Here is a 27,222-nt window from a genome sequence, read left to right as displayed (position 1 = left end):
TTCTCAGCACCCTCCTTTATAGTAGAGAAGCATCAACAACTTATACAAGCCAAGAAAAGCAGCTGAACAGCTTCCACCTCCGCTGTCTCAGATGGATATTGGGCATCTCCTGGCAGGACAGAGTGCCGAATGCAGAAGTACACCAGCGTGCAGGGATCTGCAGCATGTTTGCCCTCTTGAGTCAGCAGTGACTCTGTTGACTGGGTCATGTGTGCTGAATGGATGACGGTCGCTTTGCCAAAGACATGCTCTTTGGTGAGCTTGCTATCAGCACGAGACCAACAGGTCACCCACGTCTGTGATACAAGGACATCTGCAAAGCGAGATCTCAAGCTGACTGGGATTGGAGTCGATGCATGGGAAGTCCTTCCTGCTGACTGGAATTCCTGGAGAAAGGCATTCAGGAAGACCATGGGAAAAGTAGAGGACAAAAGAAATGACCAGATGGTGGGAAAGAGAGCTCAGAGGAAGGAAAAATTATCCGTCGACCTCGGGCCAATGATATTCATCTGTACCAGCTGAGGAAGGGATCGTCACTCACGAGTCGTCCTCTCCAGCCACAACAAACGATGTTTCACACAGAAGTGACGTACACCCCGGGTGTAGCCCATCGTCTTCCGAGACGGACGGTTGCCGATTACAATTACAACGACAGCGACAACTACAAGAGCGAGTCAGAGGCTGGGAACACTGCCGTGACGAACTCAGCTCTTGACTCGCCAAAGCCTGCCCACTATCTACAAGGCCTTCCTCTGATTTCAATTGCACACACATTCGTGATCTGGCTCTGTAGCTTAGTTAGTTAAAGCACCTGTCTAGTAAACAGGAGATCCTGGGTTCAATTCCCAGCAGAGCCTTATTTCACAGTAGCAACATGCTTGAAAAGTTTCATTATCAACATTGACATCTGTGTCTTGTGAACTTTAATTCAAAATACTTGATGAATTTCAATCGCAAAAAAAAACAGCCTTTGTGAAGGATATGAGTTTGGAATGGCTGTTCCTCCTTGGACAGAATTTCAGTACTGATACATCAAAGGTAACTTCTTTGACATAAATTTGTTCACAGTGACATTCAACCTGGAAAACAGCTTGATATTAATCTCACTGAAGGAGAGTGTTTGTGTCATTATGTGTTGCTTTTAACCGAGACTGGGACATGACGCAAGTGGGAGGGTTTATCTGAGGTTTGGAATATTTGTCAGTCAGGAACAAGAAAAATCAAAGGAACCAATAAGAAAACCTAAGTCTCATGTGGTTACCGAGAAACGGTGAGAAGATATTAAATTTTGTTGTATTTAATACAACTGTGTGAACTTTGATCTTTCCTGCCTTTTATAAACAGTATTTGAAGGGACTCAGTAAAAATGTTCAGTGTTGATGAGAGTGGGGTCTGGGTGAGCAGCTGCTTCATGTGACAGGGTCAGGACTGGATGCAGGAAGTTCTCTGACAGTCTCTCTCTGATGGGTGGAGTTGATTTTCAACTGGCAGCTGTTGCTGTTTTGATAATTCAAGTTCCCTCCACCGATTTGTTTGGACAGACAGTGCAGTATGAGGATGTGAAGGGTTAATGCTGAAGAGAAGTGGGATCAACCCCTCCCACAATCAGAGTGATGATGTAACAGTCACATGAGATGAGGTTTGGGAGGAGAGAGCAGCACCAAGGATGCGAGTTTCGGAGGCTTGATGAGTGTGTATGTAGTATTGTGTAAATTAGAAAAGAGTTCTTAGTTCTTTCAGCAGGAAATGTGTCCAGAAAATATCACGAAACTCACAATTTTATTATTCAGGAGTTGGAACACAGTGATATTAACTCCAAGTGACAGTAGTGGTTTCATTTAACAAAAGAAAAGGAGAGAATAATATTGCTCATTGATTGAAATCCCCCAGTGAGGAGACAGTTAAACAGGTGATCTGTTGGGGCATCCTTCGATCCAAGGTTTCGGCAGCATTTAATCTCCCTTTTTGGTGAAATTCTCTGTTTTTTGCATCTTTTTAAATCCAGCTTTTATGGACCAGTGAAAAAACTGAAAAAAGTGAACAGATCCATCCTTTCTTTTCTTCCTTCTTCCCATCAGTTTCTCTTTTCTGTCCCAATTTAATCTGCTGTTTTATCCATTCCAATCATAATTCAACATTCCAATCAAATCTATTTGTTATTCCACAGTGTCTCTCCATGTGTTTTATTCTGTTGTATTCTCTCACAGTCTGTTTGATGATCAATTTTACATCTCACTCTCTGTTCTGGTGAAGATCAGAAGCAGTGTTATCTGTTTGCAACACCCGACAAGTCGGCCTGAGGCTGTGTCTCATCGATAATGTGGAGTTGGGAACATAGGAACATAGGAGCAGGAGTCGGCCATTCAGCACATCGAGCCTGCCCCACCATTCAACATGATCATGGCTGATCATCCACTTCAATGCCCTTTTCCCCACACTTTCCTCATATTCCCTTATGTCATTTGTATTTAGAAATCTGTCAATCTCTGCTTGAAACATACTCAATGACTGAGCTTCCACAGCCCTCTGGGGTACAGAATTCCAAAGATTCACAACCCTCTGAGTAACAACATTTCTCCTCATCTCTGTCCTAAGTGGCTTGCCCCTTATTTTGAAATTGCGTCCCCTGGTTCTCGACTCCCCAACCAGGGGAAACATCTTAGCTGCATCTACCCTGACTGTCCTTTAAATATTTTGTAGGTTTCAATGAGATCACCTCTCATTCTTCAAAACTCCAGAGAATACAGCCCCAGTTTCCCCAATCTCTCTTCATAGGACAGTCCCACCATCCCAGGAACAAGTCTGATGAACCTTCTTTGCACTCTATCTATGGCAATAATATCCTTCCTAAGGCAAGGGGACCAAAACTGCACACAGTACTCCAAGTGCAGTCTAACCAAGGTTCTATACAATTGAAGCAAGAATTCACTACTCCTGTACTCAAATCCTCTTGTGATAAAGGCTAACATACTATTAGCCTTCCTAATTGCTTGCTGCACCTGAATGTTAGCTGTCAGTGACTTATTGCCATGGATACCAGGTCACCCTAATACTCTATACCTCAGTTAATAAAGGAAAGGATTCCATTTACCTGCTGAACCAGCTTATTGACCTGTACTGCTACTTCAGGGATCTGTGGACATTCACTCCAACGTCCCTCACTTCCTCTACACCGTTCAGTGTTCTCCCATTAATTGTGTATTCCTTTGCCTTTTTTGACGCCTGCTCTCGCTGTTCCCTGCTCTCCAAGTGAACTCTTGCTCCCTCTCTCTCCTGGGCTCTTTATGCTCCACTCTGCTCTCACTGTTCCCCGCTCTCTTAATGTATCAATATTTGTTTGTCTTGTGTTTAATTTAAAATATGGATTAACTGTATTTTACAGTTGTAGGTTTTATTTGGTAATCCTGTGCAAGTTGTGGATTGGTATTCAATATTAAGCTCTGTGAAAATGATTGTGAATGAAAATATAACTTTCAATCTTATACATGGGCTGGTCTGCATGCTCCAAGTCCTTCATTTTGTAGTAATGGCTTGATACTGTATCTTTCAGTCTTCATCTCTGTGGGATTTTTGAACTGGTATGTAATGCATAACTTGGTCTAACGTTCTGATGTACATTATTGGGATTCATAGGATCATAGGAAATAGGGACATTAGGCCATGCAGCCCATCAAGCCTGCTCCAACATTCAAACAGATCGTGACTGATCATCTACCTCTACGCCATTTTTCCCTGCCATCTCCATATCCCTTGATCTTGTTAGTATTTAGAAATCTATCGATTTCTGTCTTGAATATGTTCAATGCCCTCTGGGATGAAGAATTCCACAGATTTCTCACCCTCTGAGTAAAGAAATTCCTGCTCATCTCAGTCTGCCCTTATTCTGAGACTGTGTCCCCTTGTTCTGGACTCACTAGACAGAGGAAACATCCTTTCCATATCTACCCTGTGACACCCTGTAAGAACTTTGTCTGTTTCAATGAGATCACCTCTCATTCTTCAAAACTCTAGAGAATTTAGGCCCAGTTTCTGCAGTCTCTCATCATAAGACAATCCCACCATCCGAGGGGATGAGACCGGTGAATCTCTGTTGCACTCCCTCTGTGACAAGTCTATCCTTCCTTAGATAAGGAAACCAAAATTGGACAGAATACTCCAGGTGCGGTCTCACCTAGACTTCATACATCTTTACTCATGTACTCAAATACGCTTTCAATGAAGCCAACATGCCATTTGCCTTCCTAATTGCTTGCTGCCCCTGCATACTAGCTTTTCGTGTCTCATGAACAAGGACACCCAGGTGCCTTTGGACATCGACACTTCTCAACCTCTCACCATTTAAGAAATACTCTGTCTTTCTGTTTATTCGACCAAAGTGGAGAACTTCACACTTATTCACATTATATTCCATCTGCCATGTTCTGCCCATTCATTTAACCTGTACAAATCCCCTTGAAGCCTCCTTGCATTCATTCTGTACCTTTGAATTCTGTAAATTTTGCCTGTTCTATTTCAGATTTTATATTTAAAATGTGACCATGGTGACAGAGTTTATTTAGATCTGATAGTGAGTTTGTTTTTGGACTGTGATTGATGTATCAACCTGTCAGCTGTACTGAATTGGAGTGAAATAGAAACAACTTCTGTCTCTCCTGCTGTTGTTTGACTGTTGGATTGAAAATGTGTCTCTCTTGACTTTGGGATCAGTGTCTGTCTGACTACTTCTTTTGTTTGTTCCAGTGGAACTGATGAGCTGGCAGTATCTCTGTGCTTTGGGAGTGATCCTGTACCGCCTGTGTGTTGGAACGAGAGCACTGCACTTTTCCTTGTGTCCAAGAATCACCACATCCAGTCAGGTTCCTTCATGTATTTTCCTGCAGGAATGAAAGAACTGGTGAGATAGAAGATACAAAAGCGATCAATGTAATCGTCCCAATAATAATCATTATGAACAATCATAAAATGAAAACCAGGAACACAAACAGTGTCAGTGTCTGACTCCACTGCAGTACTGCAGTATTCAGCTTCTGTTTACCAGGTGCTTGCAGTGGATTTACAACAAGTTTGTGACATTCAGAAACAACACAAGCCCTGCACTGCTCAATGACTGGGACTGTCCGATAGAGCAGTGACCTTTACACAGTCACATTTCTATTTCAACGGAAAACAAGCAGCCACTATTTAAAATGTGCCTTTCACACTTCTCACCTGGTGTCTGCAATAAATGCTCTTTGTCTAACTATCCACATCGTTATTTTGCGGCTATTTTCCCCCCACTGTTCACAATCCAACAAACAGTGAGAGACTGGAACTAAAGCAGGAAAATTCCCTCTCCTTTGGGTGGTGAAATTGTCAGTGATTTTCAATAGTGATTTCTTCCCATTGTGTCTCCCTGAGCCTGTACAGACACTGTCCAAGAATGAACTCTCCCTTCCCCGTGTCCCCGGCTCACTCCATGTTCCGGGAGCAGCTCCTGCTCCACAGTTTCTGTTACAAACACTCCCCGACTCCCCCTCAACTTCCCACCACTCAGTGCTAATCTCTGAGCACATCTGCGGACACGCTCCCAAAGCAATGGCTGCTGGAAGCAGATGCTGTTTGTTCCCTTCCCCCGGGCCCGGGAAGTCTCCATTAGCAGCTGATTTAAAGCATCTTCCCCTGATTGAGTGAATGGCCTCACAGACTGGGTTGGGGAAAGGATGCGCAATGGCTCCACTCCTCATTGTGACGTCCCACTGGGGGCGGGGCAACACAGCGCGTGCGCAGATCTCTGCAGCAATTCAGCATTCAAACATCAATGGGAACTTTCCCCATTTCACCCTCATCAAAGTCCCAAAGAAAGTGAAGAGGGGCTTGGATTGGAGGGAGGGACGGGGTCGGGGGAACCTAGAACCCAGAAAGCTGCCCACTTGCCCCATTTTGATGCTCAATTTGCGGTCATTCCCTGCAGGGGGTTTGTTATTATTGAGCCCCTCCTGGTAAAACAATCCGATAGAAAGAGGGGAGAAAGGAGGGAGCCGGTGTGTTTGCTGGGACCTTGCAGAATTCATTTCAGCAGCAAAAGTCCCGGGTTATATTAACCCGAGTGAAACACGCTGTCAGTGAGAGGAAAACCGAACGGCCCTTTTCATCTTTTCATTGGAAACAAAGTAGAGCCGGAAGTGCGGCGAGCAGAGCAGACAAACAGCTCAATGACAGGAGAGCTCGGCCGTCCCTGAGTTTCAGCTCCCGGCTCTTCCATTTCCTCATCCACACTGTCTTTACTGTGGATGTTCAGGGGTTCCTTGTCGGATCTGAGGACTGTATCCATTAAACATTCTGAGTCAGGAGATCCACACACTCTCTGTTATCAAGATTTATGGGCAGGAATGTTTCAAAACTTTGTCTATTAAATCATTGTATTATTCACAGAACTAATGAGGCAATTGGTTCATTATTCAGGCCTTGAACTTGGTTTGGGTAGACCGAAAACTGAGAGGTTCAGCACCTTTTCAATCCTTCATTGCTGGCTGTGTGGCCTAATGGATAAGGCGTCTGACTTCGGTGTATTTAACGATGTTATTGGAAGATTGTAGGTTCGAGTCCTGCCACGGTCATTTTGGGCGATCAGTGTTTAGCACCGCAGCCTCACAGCTCCAGCGACCCGTGTTCAGTCCCTGTGCGCAGTTTGAGTTCTCCCTGTGACTGCGTGGGTTTCTTCGCACAGCCAAAGACTTGCAGATTGATCGGTAAATTGGCCATTGTCAATTGCCCCCAGTGCAGGGAGGTGGGAGAAGGATGGTGGGGCTGTGATCGGGAATATGGGATTAATGTCGGATTAGCATAAATGGGTGGTTGTTGGTCGGCACAGACTTGATGGGCCGAAGGGCCTGTTTCAGTACTGCATCTATTAATAAATAACTGAATTTTTTGATGAAGTAACAGTATGGTTGATGAAGGGAAAGCAATGGATGTTGTCTACATGGATTTTAAGAAAGCGTTTGACAAACTACCACATAAAAGGCTGGGTAACAAAACTGAGGCTCCTGGAATCGGAGGGTCAGTATCTGCTTAGATTAAAAAATGTATGAAATATCAAGAAAAGCGAGTTGTGGTATTTAGTTGTTTTTCAGAATGGAAGATGGTGGACAGTGATGTCCACAAGTGTCAGTGTCAGGACCACCATATATATAAATGACTTGAATATTGGAATCACAGAATCACAGAATTGTTACTACACATTCACAATGCTTCCAATTTTCGTATCATCCATAAACTTTGAAATTCTGCCCTGTACACCAAGGTCTAGGTCATTAAGAAATATCAGGAAAGGCAAGGGTCCCAACACTGACTCCTGGGGAACTCCACAACAAACCTTCCTCTAGCCCGAAGAACATCCATTGTTCACTACTCTTTGTTTCCTGTCACTCAGCCAATTCCATATCCATGTTACTACTGTCCCTTTTATTCCATGAGTTATAACTTTGTTCACAAGTCTGTTGTGTTGCATTGTATCAAACTCCTTTTGAAAGTCAATAAAAGCAAAATACTGCAGATGCTAGAAATCTGAAATATAAACAAAAAGCGCTGGAAATACTCAGCAGGTCTGGCAGCATCTGTGGAGAGAGAAACAGAGTTAATGTTTCAGGTCAGTGACCATTCAGATGCTGCCAGACCTTTTGAAAGTCCATGTACACCACATCAACAGCATTGCCCTCATCAACCCTCTCTGTTACCTCATCAAAAAACTCCAGCAGGACAGTTAAACATGATTTTCCCTGAAGAAATCCATGCTGGCTTTCTTGAATTAACCCACATTTGTCCATGGGACTATTAATTTTGTCCCGAATTATCCTTTCGAGAAGTTTTCCCACCACCAAAATTGAACTGACTGGGGAGTGAGACGAGGTGAGTTGCTCCAACAGAGAGCCAGCACGGGTTCGACAGGCCGAATGACCTCCTTCTGTGCTTTAGCCATTCTGATTGTATGATTCTAGCGACAACTGTTGGTGGAGAGGCAGTGATGCAGGAATGTGTTGACAGAAAGGGGAAAGTCTGGGCTGGTGTGTGTTTGCAGCATTTGCAGCTTGTGTTCGGGTTTGTGAATCAAGGTGATTTGGAAGCTGTGTTCCAAATTGAAGTGTTTATTGGAAGCAAGAAGTTGATGTAAATAAAGAGTAAAACGTGTTAAGATGAAGCGTGGTGTGAATGTGGATAGCAGTAAATATAGTGTTGGTGAATTATTTGTGTTAATAAACTTCCACTGTGCCCTCTGCTGCAGGCTGCTGTTTATATCCAGCTGTGTATTAGTGCTGTGTGTTAGCGAGATAAATGTTTGTTTCAACGCTGTTTATAAAGCAATAGCATTGCACTCAAACAGTCCCAGACATAGCAACACACGTACAAAAGCAAAATACTGCAGATGCTGGAAATCTGAAACGTAAACAGAAAATGCTTGAAATAGTCAGCAGGTCTGGCAGCATCTGTGGAGAGAGAACAAAGTTAATGTGAGCTAAGGAAACAGACCTGAACTGTTAACTGTTTCTTTCTCCGCAGATGCTGCCAGACCTGCTGAGCATTTCCAGCATTTTCTGTTTTTATTACAGCAACACAGGTGTTGGGAGGCTCAACCTGGCTACACAATGTTACAAAGACGCTGAGTAACACCATCGACAACAGGACAGAGAAAAACACACAGAAAACCAATAGACTGTGAGGAAGCAAAACTGAGGGACAGAGAGAGAGAGACAACGAGACTGAGATGGAGAAACATGATTGTATTCTCCCTGTTGTCTAAAGGTATTTCCTGGTGTGTAAATATGTTTCTGTTGTGTAAAGATGTACCCTGTTGTTGTGTAAAGTTTTTCCCTGTTATTGTTTTATTTTCTGTTACTGACCGTCTCCTCACTGTGACCATTTGCCCTGGTTTTATTGTGGCCAACATCACCATCTGGTGGTGGAGCGGAGGCTCTGCAGGAAGGGGTTGACAAAGTGGGAGAGACTCGGCTGGTCCGTGTTTGCAGCTTGTGTTCGTGTGAGCAAAAGTGAGTTGTTGCTGATTGATGTGTTCACTGGAAGGAAAAAGCTGATTGCAATAGAGTGCCTTTGGAAGCATCTTGTCATTTTGGGTAAATACTTGACGTATTGAAAGTGAACGGTTTGCATTATTACAAAGCATAAATAGCAGAAAAGGGTTTCGATCCATCGATCTCTGGGTTATGAGCCAAACGCTTCCGCTGCGCCACTCTGCTAACTGCGGCATTAAATTGTAGCTGCCTGTCAGTGAAATATGTTCATTTCCCCCATGTTTTTATGAAAATAGGATTGTCGTCGGATTTCTCAAGAATCCCGGACTCAGCAACACACGTGCTGACGGACTCACCCTCATTGCACAATGACACAAGGACACAGAGTAACAGCACCAACAATGAGGCAGGCAGAGAAAGACACACAGAAAACCAGGAAGAGATTATCAGGACCCAGAAATGAACAGACAGAGAAAGGTAAAAGCAAAATACTGCGGATGCTGGAAATCTGAAACAAAAACAAGAAATGCTGCAATCACTCAGCAGGTCTGGCAGCATCTGTGGAAAGAGAAGCAGAGTCAACGTTTCGGGTCAGTGACCCTTTGACGTTTTGAAAGGTACAGAGAAAGAGACTGAGCAAACCAGCAAGAGACAGCGAGAGACTGATGAACACCACTTGGAGGGAGCACTGAGGGTGGCAAGGGTCCAGAATGTACTCTGCCTGGGGGATTTCAATGTCCATCACCGTGAGTGGCTCGGTAGCAACACTACTGACCATGCTGGCCGAGTCCTAACGGACATAGCTGCTCGATTGGGTCTGCAGTAGGTGGTGAGGGAACGAACAAGAGGGAAATACATACTTGACCTCATCCTCACCAATCTGCCTGCCGCAGATGCATCAGTCCATGACAGTATTGGTAGGAGTGACCACTGCACAGTCCTTGTGGAGATGATGTCCTGTCTTCACATTGAGGATGCCCTCTATCGTGTTGTGTGCCACTACCGCTGTGCTAAATGGGATAGATTTTGAACAGATCTAGCAATGTATAACTGGGCATCCATGAGGTGCTGTGGACCATTACCAGCAGCAGAATTGTTGTCAACCACATTCTATAACCTCATGGCCCGGCATATTCCCCCACTCCAACATTACCAACAAGCTGGGGGATCAACCCTAATTCAATGAAGAGTGCAGGAGGGCATGCCAGGAGCAGCACCAGGCATACCTTGAAATGAGGCGTCAGCCTGATGAAGCTACAGCCCAGGACTACTTTCATGCCAAACAGCAGAAGCAGCATGTAATAGACAGGGCTAAGTGATCCCACAACCAACGGATCAGAACTACACCCTGCCACATCCAATGATGAATGGTGGTGGACAATTAAACAACCAACAGGAGGAAGTGGCTCCACAAATATCCCCAACCTCAATGATGGGGGAGCCCAGCACATCAGTGCAAAAGACAAGGATGAAGAATTTTAAACAATCTTCAGCCAGAAGTGCCGGGTTGATGATCCATCTCGGCCTCCTTCTGAAGTCCCCAGCAACACAGATGCCAGTCTTCAGCCAATTCGATTCACTCAACGTGATATCAAGAAACGACTGAAGGCACTGGATACAGCAAAGGCTACGGGCCCTGACAATATTCCGGCAATAGTACTGAAGACCTGTGCTCCAGAACTTGCCGCACCCCTAGCCAAGCTGTTCCAGTACATCTACAACACTGGCATCTACTCGGCAATGTGGAAAATTGCCCAGGTATGTCCTGTACACAAATAGCAGGACAAATCCAACCCAGCCAATTGCTGCCGCATCAGTCCACTCTCAATCATCAGTAGAGTGATGGAAGGTGTCATCGACGGGGAAGTTGCTTTGCAATAACCTGTTCAGTGACGCTCGGTTGGGTTCCGCCAGGGCCATTCAGCTCCTGACCTCATTACAGCCTTGGTTCAAACAAGGACAAAAGAGCTGAACTCAAGAGGTGAGGTGAGAGTGTCTTCCCTTGACATCAAAGTAGCATTTGACTGAGTCTGGCATCAAGGAGCCAGAGCAAAACTGGAGTCAATGGGAATCAAGAGGAAAACTCTCCAGTGGTTGGAATCGGACCTAGCACAAAGGAAAATGGTTGTGATTGTTGGAGGTCAGTCATCTCAGCACCAGGACATTACTGCTGGAGTTCCTCAGGGTAGTATCCTCGGCCCAACCTTCTTCACTACTTCATCAGGGACCTTCCTTCAATCATAAGGTCAGAAATGGGGATGTTCACTGATGATTGCAAAATTTAGCACCATTTGCGACTCCTCAGATACTGAAGCAGTCCATGTAGAAATGCAGCAAGACCTGGACAATATCCAGGCTTGGGCTGATAAGTGGCAAGTAACATTCGCGCCACACAAGTGCCAGGCAATGACCATCTCGAACAAGAGAGAATCTAACGATCTCCCATTGACATTCAACAGCATTACGATCGCTGAATCCCCCACTATCAACTTCCTGGGGGTTCCCATTGACCAGAAACTGAACTGGAGTCGCCTTATAAATAGTGTGACTACATGAGCTGGTCAGAGGGTAGGAAGCATGCGGTGAGTAACTCACCTCCTGACTCCCCAAGCCTGTCCACCATTTACAAGGCACAAGTCTGGAGTGTGATGGAATACTATCCACTTGCCCGGATGGGTGCAGCTCCAACAACATTCAAGAAGCTCGACACCATCCAGGACAAAGCAACACGCTTGATTGGCACCCCGTCCACAACATTCACTCCCTTCACCACTGACGTACAGTGGCAGCAGTGTGTACCATCTACAAGATGCACTGCAACAATGCACCAAGGCTACTCAGGCAGCACCTTCCAAACCTGCATCCTCTACTGCCTAGAAGGACAAGGGCCGCAGATGCATGGGAACACCACCACCTGAAAGTTCTCCTCCAAGCTAAACATCATCCTGACTTGGAACTATATCGCTATCCCTTCACTGTCGCTGGGTAAAATTCCTGGAACTCCCTTCCTAATTGCACTGTGGGTGTACCTACCCCACATGGACTGCAGTGGTTCAAGAAGGAAGCTCACCACCACCTTCTCATGGGCAATTAGGGATGGACAATAAATGCTGGCCTGGCTGGCGACGTCCACATCCCATGAAACAAATAATTAAATGCAATAACAGCTCATCTCAATTCCTAGTATTTCTAAATCCCACCAGTCCAACATAAGCTGAACAATTATTGCATGTTGTGATTGACGGTCTGGTCTGTAAACTGCACTGTATCACAGATTGCTGACATTTGCTAACTGGAAGTGAGAACTGCAAAATCGGGACAGTAGTTCACATAGTCTGTCAGTGTGAAAGAATCAGGCAATGTGAGGTAATAGAATTTGTCTGTAAATGTTACACTCATATTGCTTTATATTTTTATATTGAAAATAAAAGTAATCATTTCGTGAAAATAGTGACATGTTGTCCTAACTTTGGTAGCCAGTTGTTTTCGTCTTGCACTCAACAGGGCAATCCGAAAGAATACCAATTTAAGGGAAAACACCAACTTTCTTCTGTGTGAGAAGAGAGTGCTGATTGGTTGGCAAGTGAACTCTGATTGGTCGAGACATTGCCATTCAGAATGCATCAGTTTATGGTCATTGACAGATAACTGCCCAGCTTTGTTTGAAGTTTAAACCAGGCAGCTTGACTCTGATTGGTCAGGGCATTGCCCTGTGGAATGAGCCAGTGAATGGCTGTCACTTATTTTGTTTAGCTTAAACTGGCACAATGTGTGTGCATGTTCTTTCTGTCTGCAAAGAACAGGGCCCTGTGTATTAATATATGTAGTTTACAGTACACACCAACGCACCACACTGCGAGCCCTACTGACAGTCTTAAATTGGTTGTCAGTGTAATTCTTAGCACACTGTGAATTATTTAGCAAATGTTGTCCTATTGTGGAATCACATCTCATGTTGGATACTGTGTTTTGAGTTTTGCAAGCACGGGTTGGTTGGGTAGGGCCCATTGCGAACAGCGGAAGGGACATGTTATTTGATACAATCCGCCAGTTTTGGGATGTACGGTCTAGAAACCTAGCATCACACTGGTATTGAAATTCATATATCACGTTACTTATTTGTGTGATAGGCAGGACGTCTCTTTTGTTTGACAGCAGCATCCTGTTAGTGGTGAACACCACACTTGTTGCTCCTGCATAGTAACATCAGGAAACAGCTCGCTTCACCTGTTACTCAAATACTGGGGATAAATTACCCTTCCAGGGTAATTTGAGGGAGACTGGGCACTTTTCAGGGCTCAAAATGACGTCCTTCAGCCCGTTTATAAGTTTGTGCGATATACAGTGAGAAATGATCTGATCAGTGTAGCCATTGTAATGCAGGATGTCTTTGATTCGCCCTATTTCAGCATCAAGCTTGCATGGAGGTGGTTACGGAGGGAGGGAGGGAGGTGGTTACGGAGGGAGGGAGGGAGGTGGTTACGGAGGGAGGAAGGAGGTTGGGACAGGTGAGAACACATAAGGATTTAGAAACAAGGATGAGTATTTTGAAATAAAAACAAGAAATGCTGGAACCACTCAGCAGGTCTGAGGATTTTGAGGTTGAGTTGTTGCTGGACCAGGAGCCAATGTCAGTCAGTGATTGGTTGCCGATAAGGCCAATCTTATAGCGCGTGGAACTGTAATAATCCCAACGCGTGTATTGACCAGTGAAGGTAGGTTTGCGGTGGACCGTGGTAGAAAACCCCTTAGCAGATTTCTCAACTAGTACATCAAGGAAAGGGAGCTCATTTGACAGCTCCATTCCAAAGGTGAATTTGAGTGCAGGATGGAGCCCATGAAGACGTGCAAGGAAATTATTTCATGCAGCTGCGGATTTAAATATAGCAAACGTATCATCTACATATTGGAAATATGCAAGAGGTCGGAGGTGAGGTGTCATTCCCTTAAAAACAGGTTTGTCATGGAATACAACAAAGATGTTTGTGAGAGCTGGGCCTAGACGGGATCCCATGGCAACACCAGCGATACATGGTGTCAATAAAACTGAACTCAACTGTGCAAGTTGCCGAGTTCATAAGTTCAATGAATACTGATTCGCACAATGGTGACGGGTCTAGATCACCATGATATAGCACTGCAGTGCAAATATCTATGGCTTCCTGAAGTGGTACATTGGTGAATAGGCTAGCAATGTCAAATGACACATGGACACGGCATTGCTATCGATATGCAAGTCCTGGATGGTCTTCACAAATGTGAAGGAATCCTTCACTGTGTTTGTGGAGAACTTGCTCAAAAACTGGTTGTAACAATTTGCCCAACCATTTGGCAAATTCATTTCAGGTTACTATTTACATTACTTCAAATAAAGAAAACACAACGACACAAAGAATTGAGCACAACGCTGAAAGTTTCACAGCAAATAGTCAAATGGGAAAAGGATGAAATACAGAAAGAAAAAGCCTAAAATACTGAAAACACTCAGCCAGTCCGGAAACAACTGTGGAGAAGAGAAGCTCGGGTTAGTGGTCCAGTTCTGTGACCCTTCTATAGACCTGAAACATTGCTCCTACCTTCCTCTCTACACAGATACTGCTGGAACTGCTGAGTGTTTCCAGAATCTTCTGTTATTATTCAGGTTTCCAGTGTGTGCAGTATTTCTCTTTTTGAAAATTAAATATTCCCTGAGAGGAATGGAACTTTACATAAAAAATAGGAGTAGACCATTCGGCCCATCGAAATAGCTCTGCCATTCAATAAGATCACAGCTGATCTCCTACATCAACTCCATCTTACCACACGAGCACAGATCCCTTGATTCCCTTCGTATCCAAAAACCTATCGATCTCTCTCTTGGATATACCCAATGATTGAGCATCCACGTCTCTAGAGTCACAGAGAGATACAGCACTGAAAAAGGCCCTTCGGCCTACCGAGTCTGTGCCGACCAATAACCACCCATTTATACTAATCCTACATTCATCCCATATTCCCTACCACATTCCCACCATTCTCCTACGACCTATCTCCACTAGGGGCAATTTACAATGGTCAATTTACCTATCAACCTGCAAGTCTTTGGCTGTGGGAGGAAACTGGAGCACCCGGCGGAAACCCATGCACTCACAGAGAAAACTTGCAAACTCCGCACAGGCAATACCCTGAAGGGAACCGAGGTCACTGGAGCTGTGAGGCTGCGGTGCTAACCACTGCGCGTAGAGAATTCCAAAGATTCACAATACTTTGAGTGAAAAAAATTCTCCTCTTCTCAGTCCTAAATGATGGAGCCATTTATACTGAGACTGTGATTCCTAGTTCTAGATTCCCCAGCCAGAGGAAACATCGTCCCAGCATTTACCCTGTTAAATCCCTTAAGATTTTTAGGTGCCAGTAAGATTACCTGTGACCCTTCTCAATTCTGAGGAATATCGGCCTCGTCTACTCAATCTCTTCTCATAGGACAATCCCCTCATCCCAGGAAGCAATCGAGTGACACTTTGATACACTTCCTTTAAGGCAAGTATATCCTTCCTTCGATAAGGGGAACCAAAACTGTACACAGTGCTCCAGGTGTGATCTCACCAAGGTTCTGCCTAATTGTAGTAAAACTTCTTTCTTCTTATAAAAACTCTTCACAATGTTGAACACAACTATTAACTGCCCCATTAACATCTCTTCTCTAAGAAGAAGGACCCCAGCTTCACACACCCCAGACCCCTATTCTTTCCACATTAGCTGAATTCCTGCATCTCTGATACATTCTAGTAAATCTCCTCTGCACCCTCTCTAAGGCCTTGCCATTCCTGCTAAAGTGTGGAGCATGGAATTAGACACAATGCTCTCGCTGAGGCCTATTACCAGTGAGATTTAGAAAGGTTCAGTCTCAATTCCTTGTCTGTGTCCCGTACTCCCATTTCTGGTTTCTGACTCAATGTCGGCTCTGAGCTGTTGAAACTGCCTGAAGAAACATTTCCACCCAACAAAGCGCTCGGAATGTGAGAAGGGACAAAGTGAGTGACCAAGTACATCAACTCCAAGTAAAACTCCACCGTGTAGTGAAAACACTCGAAACACAACGGCTCTTTTAAGAGCCACCCACAATCTCTCTGAAAAAGCTGCACCAACATCTCTCCAGAATTGGTTTATTTCATTGGTTTTAATGCTCAGTAACTCTCTGGAACTTTCTCACTGTCTTTGTGTTTTCTGTTTCAATCTGGTATGGAGATTCTGGGAAGATGAGTTTCACTGCCTGGGAGGATCTTTGTGGTTTTCCTGCAGAAACACAAAACAAAGTCTCTTTTCAGAGTCAGCCACCGCCTGATAGGGACAGCAGTGACATGGGAACGGGAGCTGGGGTGTGTTTTATGCCGGAAATATCAGTTAATGATTTATGTTGTGCTCTCGTTATAGTCCAATCTCTGAATTGAGCCTTTCCACCGCACCAGGGTTATGGGGAGAGTTTTCATCGTTTCTTTTCCAAACGTACAGACGATGTTATAAAGTTGCTGATTTACACAGATGGTGGATTCTCCCCTCACAGTGAAAAGTAACATCACACCTTCACATCTGCCCATTGTTTTATAATTGAATAATTAGTCAAATGGAATTATTTGTGATGTTATTTCTCCCGAGACGGTGTTTCCTGCAGTGAAACTGATCAGTTTCAGCTCAGTCCTTCAGGGACCTGGAATTCCTGCAGTTTGAGCCCGCTGGAACCCCAGCCCACTTCTGATTGGTCACCCTCTTCTCATGAAGTCAGTGACAGCACATGAGGAAGCCATTCGCCCCATCAAGTCCATGTCGGGTTTCCAATCTGTTCAGTCCCCGACTTGATCCCCAAAGCCCTGCAGAATCCCTTTGGGTCAAAATGACTGTGGCAGGACTCGAACCTGCAATCTTCTGATAACATCATCGAATATACCGAAGTCAGACGCCTTATCCATTAGGCCACACGGTCATTAGTCCTCAGGAATGGTTCAATCAGAGAACCTCGAAGCACAAAATACAAAAAATCATTGGTTGAACCTGTCAACCTGGCAGAATATTTGAATTTGTGAAAGCCGCCAATTTCACTGTGGAAAAGAAGTGATCAACTGGAAAAGTACATAAAAATCTATTTTCCCGTAGCGGTTTAAATAAACTTTTAAAACACAATTTTGCTTTTACCGACTCAAATTTCTGGTGCTATTTTATGAACAGCTTTATTTTGCCAATTTTTGTCAACTTCTCATCCGCAACTGACAGTAAAAGACTTTGTTCAGCAATCTTTCACACGACAAATAACTCAAACTCGGTGTGGAAGTAATAAATTACAGACTATTGGTAATTCCCCTTCACACAGGCTTCAGGGGGACAGTGAGAAGCCGCTGAAATAGTTGCTTCATCCTTTTAAAGGTTCCCATTCTGTCCTGTTACTGACATGTTGGAATCAGATTTGTATTTAACAAGCTATTTCTGTGAAAACAAAATCCTCAACGGACCAGCTGGGAATCTGGGAATCACTGAAGTAAAATAAAGGGCTTTTGATTGAGAAGACGGGACCTTCTCACCAGCAGCCGGGTTACATTCCCCTCACATCCTTACACAGTGAGCTGCTCTTTCCCTCGAGAAATAGACAGCAGCAGTTGGAAGTTCAGTAAAAGGATCGGTTCATTGAGACAAGTTTCTGACTGACAGGTGGTGCTGAATATTAATACAAGAAGGTCCTGGAATGGGAAACAAGTGTCCAGAGTGGGGTCTGAAATCAGGACAGGGAAATGGCCAGCACTGACACAGATCATTTCATTATTACATTGATATCTGACTGTCTATAAGGAGAAGCGAGTTAAACACATGATGGTGAAAGGAATGGGAGATGACGCTGGTTGTTCTCGATGAAGAGGGATAGACAGAGGTGTGGGTACAGCAGACTTCAGACAGTAATCAGCCCTTTCAGATACTGTGGGTGGATCGGAAAAGAGCCTTTGGGAGAGGGAAAAAAGCTCTTTGTTTAAAAACCCTCAAATAGCTACCTGATAATTGGTCAGGTTACTAATGTTTTAGTTAGTGTAATTTATGAATAATTACTAATTAGAAAGTGCTGTTTGGACAGAGTGTAAAGCTGTGAGTTGATGTGTGAGGGACTTCACTGACTAGGGGAAGGAGGTGCTCTTTGGTCTCTTCTCTTCTGCCTTTTCAGCCTCCATGATACAGGGGAAGAAGCTGATCGGTGAGTAACTGGTAAATTATTCTACTTATTACACGAGCAATAATGAGTTTGTAAAGCTAAGTAATGGCAGGGCAGCTCGAAAAGTAAAAGTTCGAAATTGGGGGAAGGCAAATTTTACAAAACTGAGAGGTGATTTGGTGGATGTGGACTGGATACAACTAGTTGAAGGAAACCCAAAGATGTTTTATCAGTCCATGAAGAGCGAGAGGATAACTAAGGAAAGGGTATGGCCTATCAGAGATGTACAAGGGAACTTCTGTGTGGATCCAGAAGATGTGGGCGTGGTTCTTAATGAGTTTTTTGTCTCTGCCTTCACAAAGGAGAGGGATGATGCAGACATTGTAGTAAAAGAAGAGGAGTGTGAACTATTAGATACGATAAGCATAATGAGAGTGGAAGAACGAGAGGGTCTGACATCCTTGAAAATGAATAAATCACCAGGGCCAGATGGTTTGCATCTGAGGTTGTTAAAGGAAGCCAAGGAGTAAATAGTGGATGCGCTGAGGATCATCTTCAAATCCTCACTGGATATGGGGGAGGTGCCGGAGGATTGGAGGTCTGCGAACGTTGTACTATTATTTTAAAAGGATGTGGTAAGTCTGACCTCAGTGGTGGGTAAATTATTCGAATCAATTCTGAGGGACAGGATAAACTACCACTTGGAAAGACATGGATTAATCAGGGATAGTCAGCATGGATTTGTTAAGGGAAGGTCATGTCTCACTAACTTTATTGAGTTTTTTGAGGAAGTAACAAGGAGCATTGATGAGGATCGTGCGGTGGATGTGGTTTACATGGATTTTAGTAAGGCATTTGATAAGGTCCCACATGGCAGTCTGGTCAATAAAATGAAAGCCCATGGGATACAGGGGAATGTGGCAGGTTGGATCCAAAATTGACTCAGTGGCAGGAAACAAAGGATAGTAGTCAACGGATGTTTTTGCACATGGAAAGCGGTTTTCAGTGGCGTTCCACAGGGTTCAGTGTTGGGTCCCTTGCTGTTTGTGGTGTATATTACCACACGGGCAGCACAGTGGCGCAGCGGTTAGCACCGCAGCCTCACAGCTCCAGCGACCCGGGTTCAATTCTGGGTGCTGCCTGTGTGGGTTTCCTCTGGGTGCTCCAGTTTCCTCTCACATGCCAAAGACTTGCTGGTTGATAGGTTAATTGGCCATTATAAATTGTACCTGGGTAGGTGGTAGGGAAATATAGGGACAGGTGGGGATGTGGTAGGAATATGGAATTAGTGTAGGATTAGTATAACATGGATGGTTGATGGTCGGCACAAACTCGGTGGGCCGAAGGGCCTGTTTCAGTGCTGTATCTCTTTTTAAAAAAAAAAATAATAATTATTTGGAATTAAATGTGGGAGCTATGATTGGGAAATCTGTTGAATTCAATCTGGAGAAGTGTGAGGTAATGCATTTGGGGAGGGCAAACAAAGCAAGGGAATACACAATAAACGGGAAGATATTGAGATGGGTAGAAGAAGTGAGAGACTTTGGAGTGCATGTCCACAAGTCCCTGAAAGTGACAAGATAGGTAGATAGAGTGGTGAAGAAGGCATATGGAATGCTTTCCTTTCTTGGTTGACAAAAGCAGGGATGTAATGCGAGAACTGTTTAAAACGGTGGTTTGGCCACAGCTGGAGTATTGCGTACAGTTCTGGTCATCACATTACAGAAAGGACATAATTGTTGTGTAGAGAGTCCAGAGGAGATTTACAAGAATGATACTGTGGGTGGCTCTGAAAAGAACCTTTGGGTATTTGATAAAATCCTGGCAGATTGCCTTGGTTTTGGTGCCCGGAGCGCTGGTTTTCTTGGGCAGCAGAATGCCCTAGATATTAGGCAGCACCCAGCCCGGAGTGATGGTCACCCCTCCCAGCAGCTTGGTGAGCTCCTCGTCATTCTGGACAGCCAGCTGTAGGTGTCTGAGGATGTTGCAGGTCTTCCTGTTGTCCTGGGCCGCGTTACTGGCCAACTCGAGGATTTCAGCGGTCAGATACTCGAGCACAGCAGCCAGATAGACCGGGGCTCCGACACCCACATGCTCAGCATAGTTGCCCTTTCTCAGGAGCCTGTGAACACGGCCCACCGGGAACTGCAGTCCAGCCCAGGAGGAGCGAGACTTGGCCTTTGACCGAGCTGTAGCTCTCCCCCCTCGGCAACTCACTCCAGGCCTCGACGATTCCCCCCCTCAGCCGCTCGCTCCAGACCTCGCTGCTCCCCCACCCCCCCACTCCCCTGGCCAGTTGTTCCTCGCTTCGCACCACCCCACTCTCTGGCCACTCGCTCCAGGCCGCGCCGCTTCCCTCCTCTCAGCCACTCACTCCTCTGTCGCCCTGTCACCCCTTGCGGCCCTCCTGCTTCTACAGGTGGCGCCTGGTGAAGAAATGTGGGAGCGAGTGTCACGGCCAGAGCTAGTAGCTGTGGGCTGGGCTGGGACAGGGTGGGGGGTGGGGGTGCGGAGAGCGAACAGACAGAGTGCGGAATTTCACCAGTAGGGAGGAGGGGGAGAAAGCGAGTTGCAGAGGGGGGAGAGCGGTCAGTGGGGTGGGAGCTAGTAGCTGTGTTCGGGTGAAGTCAGTCCTGGTCAGTTATATAAACAAATCACAATAACGAATTGGCAGCACATTTTATCCTCTGCCCGATTTTCCTTTCCATCGATCGGGATACTATTTCACTATATTCCAATGGAAATTCAATCATAAAATTCCTTTTGTATTTAATAGGATTACTGAAATGTTAAATGGATCTGAGGATTACAGTTAGTATTAGCAAACGCACCCGAGTGAATTAGCACCCCAATCGATGGAAAGGAAAATCGGGGTAAGTATAAAATGTGCCGCCAATTTCGTTATTGAGATTCGTTGAGTAATTCGATTCTGCCCAACACTGAAACTGGCGGCTTTTTGGAATTCAACCTTTCTGCCAGGACGACAATTTAAGCCAATGATTTGCTGTATTTTCTAATTCGAGGCTCGGCAATTGGTTAAGACATGCGAATGGGAAGAGGGTGACCAATCAGAAGTGGGCTCTGGATAGCGCGGGCTCAAACTGCGGGAATTCCAGGTCCCTGAATGACTGAGCTGAAACTGATCAGTTTCACAAACCCTGTCAGTTTCAGTGCAGGAAACACTGTCTCGGGGGAAATAACATCACAAGTGGATCTGGTTCCAGCGATGGCTGCTGCAAAACTCCCGGATTCCCTCATTGCAGCGAAATCATTTTGAAATATTCTGAAAACAATGAGTGATTCTGGAGGAGTGATGTGGCTTTTCACTGAGGGCATGTGTCGACTGGAGAAATAACTAACTGTAGAGCCTCAGGCGCTGTTTACACAGCCCGTTCAGAAAATAAAATCCACTGCACATCCTTGCTGCAAATGAAATGTCAAATTTGGGGATTCCAGTTTTGTATCTCGAACACAGCACAGATTTATTCTAGACAGTTCTAAACAGCCTATCCCAGCTCCCGTTTCCAGGTCACTGCTCTCTCTGTGAGGCGGTGGGTGGCTCTTAGAAGAGCCTTTGTTGTGTTTGCTGGAAAGGGTCGAGTTGTTCAGCCGCTGAATTCGTGGAGAGTGCGGCCCTGCCGTTTCAGAGCGTACACCACATCCATGGCAGTGACCGTCTTGCGCTTGGTGTGTTCAGTGCAGGTGACCGCATCCCTGATCACATTCTCCAGGAAAACCTTCAACACCCCGCGAGTCTCCTCACAGATCAAACCCGAGATCCGCTTGACCCCGCCATGGCGAGCCAGGCGGCGGATTGCTGGTTTGGTGATGCCCTGGATATTATCACGAAGCACTTTGCGGTGCCGCTTTGCTCCGCCTTTGCCCAGTCCTTTCCCTCCTTTACCTCTGCCAGACTTTCTTTTATTAATTTCCAAAATATACTTTATTCATAAAAATCTGTAAAAAAAAATACATTACAAAACAGTTCCAAAAAGCACCAAGTCAAACAATACAGAGAGTGCAAAGGAGATCAGTTTCCTTCAATACAGGAGTGAGTTGCCTCACAACCCTTCCATTTCATTGTCATGCCATGTACATTTTACAGCAAACAAATATTTTCTGGCTACAGTTCGAGTGGTTTCCCATGGATCCAGCCCCTCAGTTCAGCTTGGTGAGGGGATCTTACACAGTGGTCTTTCCACATTGAGCCTTTGCTGCAGCTGCCCCAAGCTTTAGTGCGTCCCTCAGCACGTAGTCCTGGACCTTGGAATGTGTCAGTCTGCAACATTCGGTCGTAGACAACTCTTTGCACTGGAAGACCAGCAAGTTTCGGGCAGACCAAAGAGCGTCTTTCAACGAATTGATAGTCCTCCAGCAACAGTTGATGTTTATCTCGGTGTGCGTCCCTGGGAACAGCCCACAGAGCACAGACTCCTGTGCTACAGAGCTGCTTGGGATGAACCTCGACAAAAACCATTGCATCTCTTCCACACCTGCTTTGCAAAGACACATTCCAGAAAGAGGTGGGCAACGTCTCTTTTCCACCACAGCCACCTCGAGGGCCGCGTGTGGATGGGGTGAGACTTCGGGTGTGCAGGAAGGATCTGACGGGGAGGGCTCTTCTCATCATCAGCCAGGCTACATTTTGGTGCTTGTTTGAAAGTTCTGGTGATGAGGCATTCTGCCAAATGACTTTGGACTTCTGCTCAGGGGACCATCCGACAGGATCCACCATCTCCTTTTCCCGTAGGGCCTTGAGGATATTCCGTGCAGACCACTGCCTGATGGATTGGTGGTCAAAGGTGTTTTTCCACAGAAACTTTTCCATGAAGGATAGGCAGTACGGCACAGTCCAACTGGATGGAGCATTCCGCGGCAATATGACCAGGCCCATCCTTTGCCACACCGGGGACAGATAGAACCTCAGCACGTAGTGACACTTGAAGTTTGCAAACTGGGGATCTACACACACAAAGGTAGCCAGAAGGATGAGGGCGAAGTTGGGTACATTTTTCCCGCCCTTATGCAGAGGTTTGAACATCGTGTCCCTCCGGACTCGGATCATTTTGGATCCCCAGATGAAGCGAAAAATGGCTCAGGTGATCGCCACAGCGCAGGAATGCGGTATGGGCCAGACCAGCACCACGTACAGCAATGTGAGCACCTCGCCCTTGATGACCAGGTTCTTACCCATAATGGTGAGAGATCGCTGCTCCCACATGCTCAGCTTATGTTGGACCCTGGCTACTCGCTCCTTCCAGGTTTTGGTGCACGTCCCAGCCCTTCCAAACCATATCCCCAGCACCTTCAGGTAGTCTGACCTAACGGTGAAGGGGACAAAGGATCGGTTAGCCGAGTTCCCAAAGAACATGGCCTCGCTCTTGCCATGTTTAACATTGGCTCCCAAGGCCAGTTCGAGCTGGTCGCAGATGCTCATTAGTCTGCGCACAGACAGTGGATCCGAGCATAAAACGGCGACGTTATCCAAGCACAGGGAGGTTTTAACCTGAGTGCCTCCGCTGCCTGGGATTGTCACCCCTATGATGCTCGCATTCTTCCTAATAGACTCAGCAAAGGGTTCAATACTGCAAACAAACAAGACAGGGGAGAGAGGACAGCCCTGTCTGACTCCAGATTGGATCGGGAAACTTTCTGGTTCCCACCCATTGATTGAGACTGCACTACTGATGTTTGTGTGGAGTAGTTTGACCCAATTGCAGATTCCCTCCCCAAACCCCATTTTGGAATGCACATCCATCATGTAAGTGTGCGATATCCTGTCAAAAGCCTTCTCCTGGTCCAGGCTGATGAGGCAGATGTCCACCCTCCTGTCCCGTACATAGGTGATCATATCCCTGAGTAGCGCAATGCTATCAGAGATTGTCCTGCCTGGTGTAGTATAGGTCTGATCAGGGTGAATCACCAACTCCAGAGCAGACTTGAATCGACTGGCTATGACTTTTAACAGAATCTTATAGTCAGCATTAAGCAGTGAGATGGGCCACCAATTTCTTATTTCTGTCCTCTCCCCCTTCCGCTTGTCGATGAGGGTGATGATGCCTTTCCTCATGGATTCTAACATACTGCCAGCCTGGAGCATACTCTTGTTTACTGCCAGACATGTTGATTCTTGCCTCAAATCAGTGCACAATAAAAGAGACTGATTCCGTCAGGCTCCTTTTTTTACAGGCCACCCGGACCTGGCTGAGAAAGGCAGAGTGAGAGCAGGGAGGAGACAAGAGTGAAGATTAAACAGAGAGCTAGATGGAGGAGACACCCAGAGTGACAGACAGAGAGAGAACGGCCCCTCATCTTTCAGCTCCACCTCCAGTTTCCTCCGGGCTGCCAATTTCAAACCCTTTATTAACAGTAGAACCGAAACCCAGCTCTCCACACAAACCCTTCCAGACTCGGCCTTCATAGTCAAGGCTTTCCAGAAAGCCGGAGCTTTTAAATATGGTCCCGATGCAATTAACACTGAGTAATATTCCCACCTGAACACAGTCCATTCTATACGAAGAAACCTCCTCAGTAACATCACCATTTCCACACACATCCGCTTCCAGCAGTTTACAACACCTTACTGTAGCTGTTTGGGGAATCTCCTGTGTTAAGATTGGAGTTGGAAAGCGGCCTTTACCCGGCAGTGTTATTGTCTCACACTGAATCTGCTAGACATCCTGTTCTCTTTATTGCGAGAGAGAAAGCACGGATTTAGGAAATGTTCATTTGAAATGATCTCTATTGAGAACGAGCCCGGCCGTGGGACAGGTATTCCAGTGCAAAGAGCTGTCCATGACCGAGTGTTGCAGACTGGCACATTGCAACGTCCAAGACTATGTGCTGTGGGACGGCATTAAAGCTTGGGGAAGCCACCATGGAGACTCAATGGGGAAAGGCTGCAGTCTGAGGCCCTAGTAGGCCATAGTACAGTGAGGGGCTGGAACCCGTGTAAAACCCCTCGGACTGTTTGCACCAGAGAATGTTTGATGTGTAATGTAAATACTGCAAATATAACCTGTGCAGGCAGGGATAGTGAGATACATCATGTACATTATTGAAGGACACTGATCTGTATTGTACCTTATGTAATATTAAATTTGAACTGCTTTGCAATGTAATTGCACAAATTATATGAATAAATTACATTTTGTGCAAAAGAAAGCAGCTTTCCTGTCAACACACACCTTGTCTCAGGGCACAACTTTCCTGTGATCTTGTCATACCCAACTTCGCTCTATATCTTCTGACACACACACTTTACAGTCTGTCATTTCCAAAAACAAGCATTCTAAAATCAAAAGACCTTTTGTTTATTTCTCCTTTCTTTTCATTTCTCCTCTATTCTTCTCAATCACTCCCTTCAACAGTCCTATTCAGATCAAGGTGGAATGTGAATAGTGTCACAACTCACCTGACACTATTATTACCCTTCTCTTCTCTTGTCTCATTCAATGGGAAAGTTTTATTCACCAGTCTGTTGCTGTTTTACACTCTTGCCATACCATCTGATATTGCATCCATCTGAATTATGTGCTTTCATGGCCTTATATTTCTTTTCCACTTCTGGATGATTTGTTTGCTTCAGTTCCATTCAACCAGGCTGGACCACAGTGAAGCTTAGAACCTTTGCCTTGGACGGGTCCACGTTGATCCATTACATTCAGAATCTCCTCCTTGAAATAACTCCATAGTACAACTACAGTAACCACACAGCATCTGCTTCAAACACTCCTCCATATTTTATCTGTTCTGACCGTCAACACCTCCAGCTCTTTTGTTTAAGTGGAACCCATCAGGTGTGTATAGGCTCCTTCTATTCTGAAAGCTGTAGCACTGGTTCAGGGAATTCAGCCCTGTTTCTCTACTCAAAAGGATCAGCCCTGCTTGATCTGCCTCGTATTTTTGCTTTTATTGCAACGTTACAAGACCTCCAATCCTCTGGCACCACACCTGTATCCAGTGAGGGATTGGAAAATGATGGTCAGACCTTCCACTATTTCTTCCCTGGCTTCTTTCAACAGCCTGGGGTACATTTCATCTGGTCCTGGTGATTTATCCACAGACAAGGATGCTCATCCCATTAAGACTTCCTCTCTCCTTAAGTTATCACGTCCAATACTTCACACTCCTCCTCCTTAATAACAATATCTGCATCACCCTCTCATTCGGGAAGACAGCAATGTATTCTTTAAGGATATTGGCAACATCTTCCAACCCGATACAAAGGTTACATTTTTGATCTTTTCTGTGCCCTGCTGTTTGCTTAGTTGCCTCTGACTCTAATGTTTTCATGCAACATCTTTGGGTCCATTGTTATTTTGTTTGCCCATGTTCTTTCCTGATTTTTCTTTGCTTTTTGCCGCTGCTCCCAAATGCCTCCAGTTCAGTCAAAACACAACTTGTCAGAAGTGGGATTCGAACCCACGCCTCCAGTGGAGACTGCGACTTAAACGCAGCGCCTTAGACCACTCGGCCATCCTGACTGCCTGCGATATGCTATCAATGCTAAGGAAATTATTCATTCTTTGTGAAAGTATTTGTGAGATTGTGGAAATGGCTGGAAGAGGAAAGACCGGCGGGAAAGCTCGGGCCAAGGCCAAGTCTCGCTCCTCCCGGGCTGGACTGCAGTTCCCGGTGGGCCGTGTTCACAGGCTCCTGAGAAAGGGTAACTGTGCTGAGCGTGTGGGTGCCGGAGCCCCGGTCGATCTGGCTGCTGTGCTCGAGTATCTGACCGCTGAAATCCTCGAGCTGGCCGGTAACGCGGCCCGGGACAACAAGAAGACCCGCATCATTCCCAGACACCTGCAGCTGGCCGTCCGCAACGACGAGGAGCTCAACAAGCTGCTGGGAGGGGTGACTATCGCTCATGGCGGGGTGCTGCCTAATATGCAGGCCGTGCTGCTGCCCAAGAAATCCAGCACTCAAGAGCTCCCAGAAAAAGTAAAGCGGCCAAAATGTCATCTAATAAACCAATGGCTCTTTTCAGAGCCACTCACAGTCTCTGTGAAAGGACTGGTTACTGTCAGGAAGGAGTCAGAGATGGAG

At 45.6% G+C, this 27,222-nt stretch overlaps 3 non-coding genes across 3 annotated transcripts; 1 reads left to right on the top strand and 2 right to left on the bottom strand.

Moving 5' to 3' along the window:
* Window positions 1–783: 783 nt before the first annotated feature.
* On the top strand, window positions 784–857 carry trnat-agu (transfer RNA threonine (anticodon AGU)). Its single transcript has one exon. It is a non-coding gene; the product is annotated as a tRNA-Thr (tRNA).
* Window positions 858–16,876: 16,019 nt separating this feature from the next.
* trnar-ucg (transfer RNA arginine (anticodon UCG)) lies at window positions 16,877–16,965 on the bottom strand. The gene is given in 2 exon segments: window positions 16,877–16,912; window positions 16,929–16,965. It is a non-coding gene; the product is annotated as a tRNA-Arg (tRNA).
* A 9,612-nt stretch (window positions 16,966–26,577) lies between these two features.
* Window positions 26,578–26,660, bottom strand: trnal-uaa (transfer RNA leucine (anticodon UAA)). Its single transcript has one exon. It is a non-coding gene; the product is annotated as a tRNA-Leu (tRNA).
* Between the last annotated feature and the right edge of the window lie 562 nt (window positions 26,661–27,222).

Source organism: Heterodontus francisci, unplaced genomic scaffold (assembly GCF_036365525.1).
Source record: "Heterodontus francisci isolate sHetFra1 unplaced genomic scaffold, sHetFra1.hap1 HAP1_SCAFFOLD_59, whole genome shotgun sequence".
Taxonomy (NCBI): domain Eukaryota; kingdom Metazoa; phylum Chordata; class Chondrichthyes; order Heterodontiformes; family Heterodontidae; genus Heterodontus; species Heterodontus francisci.
This window is presented reverse-complemented; position numbering and strand designations above follow the sequence as displayed.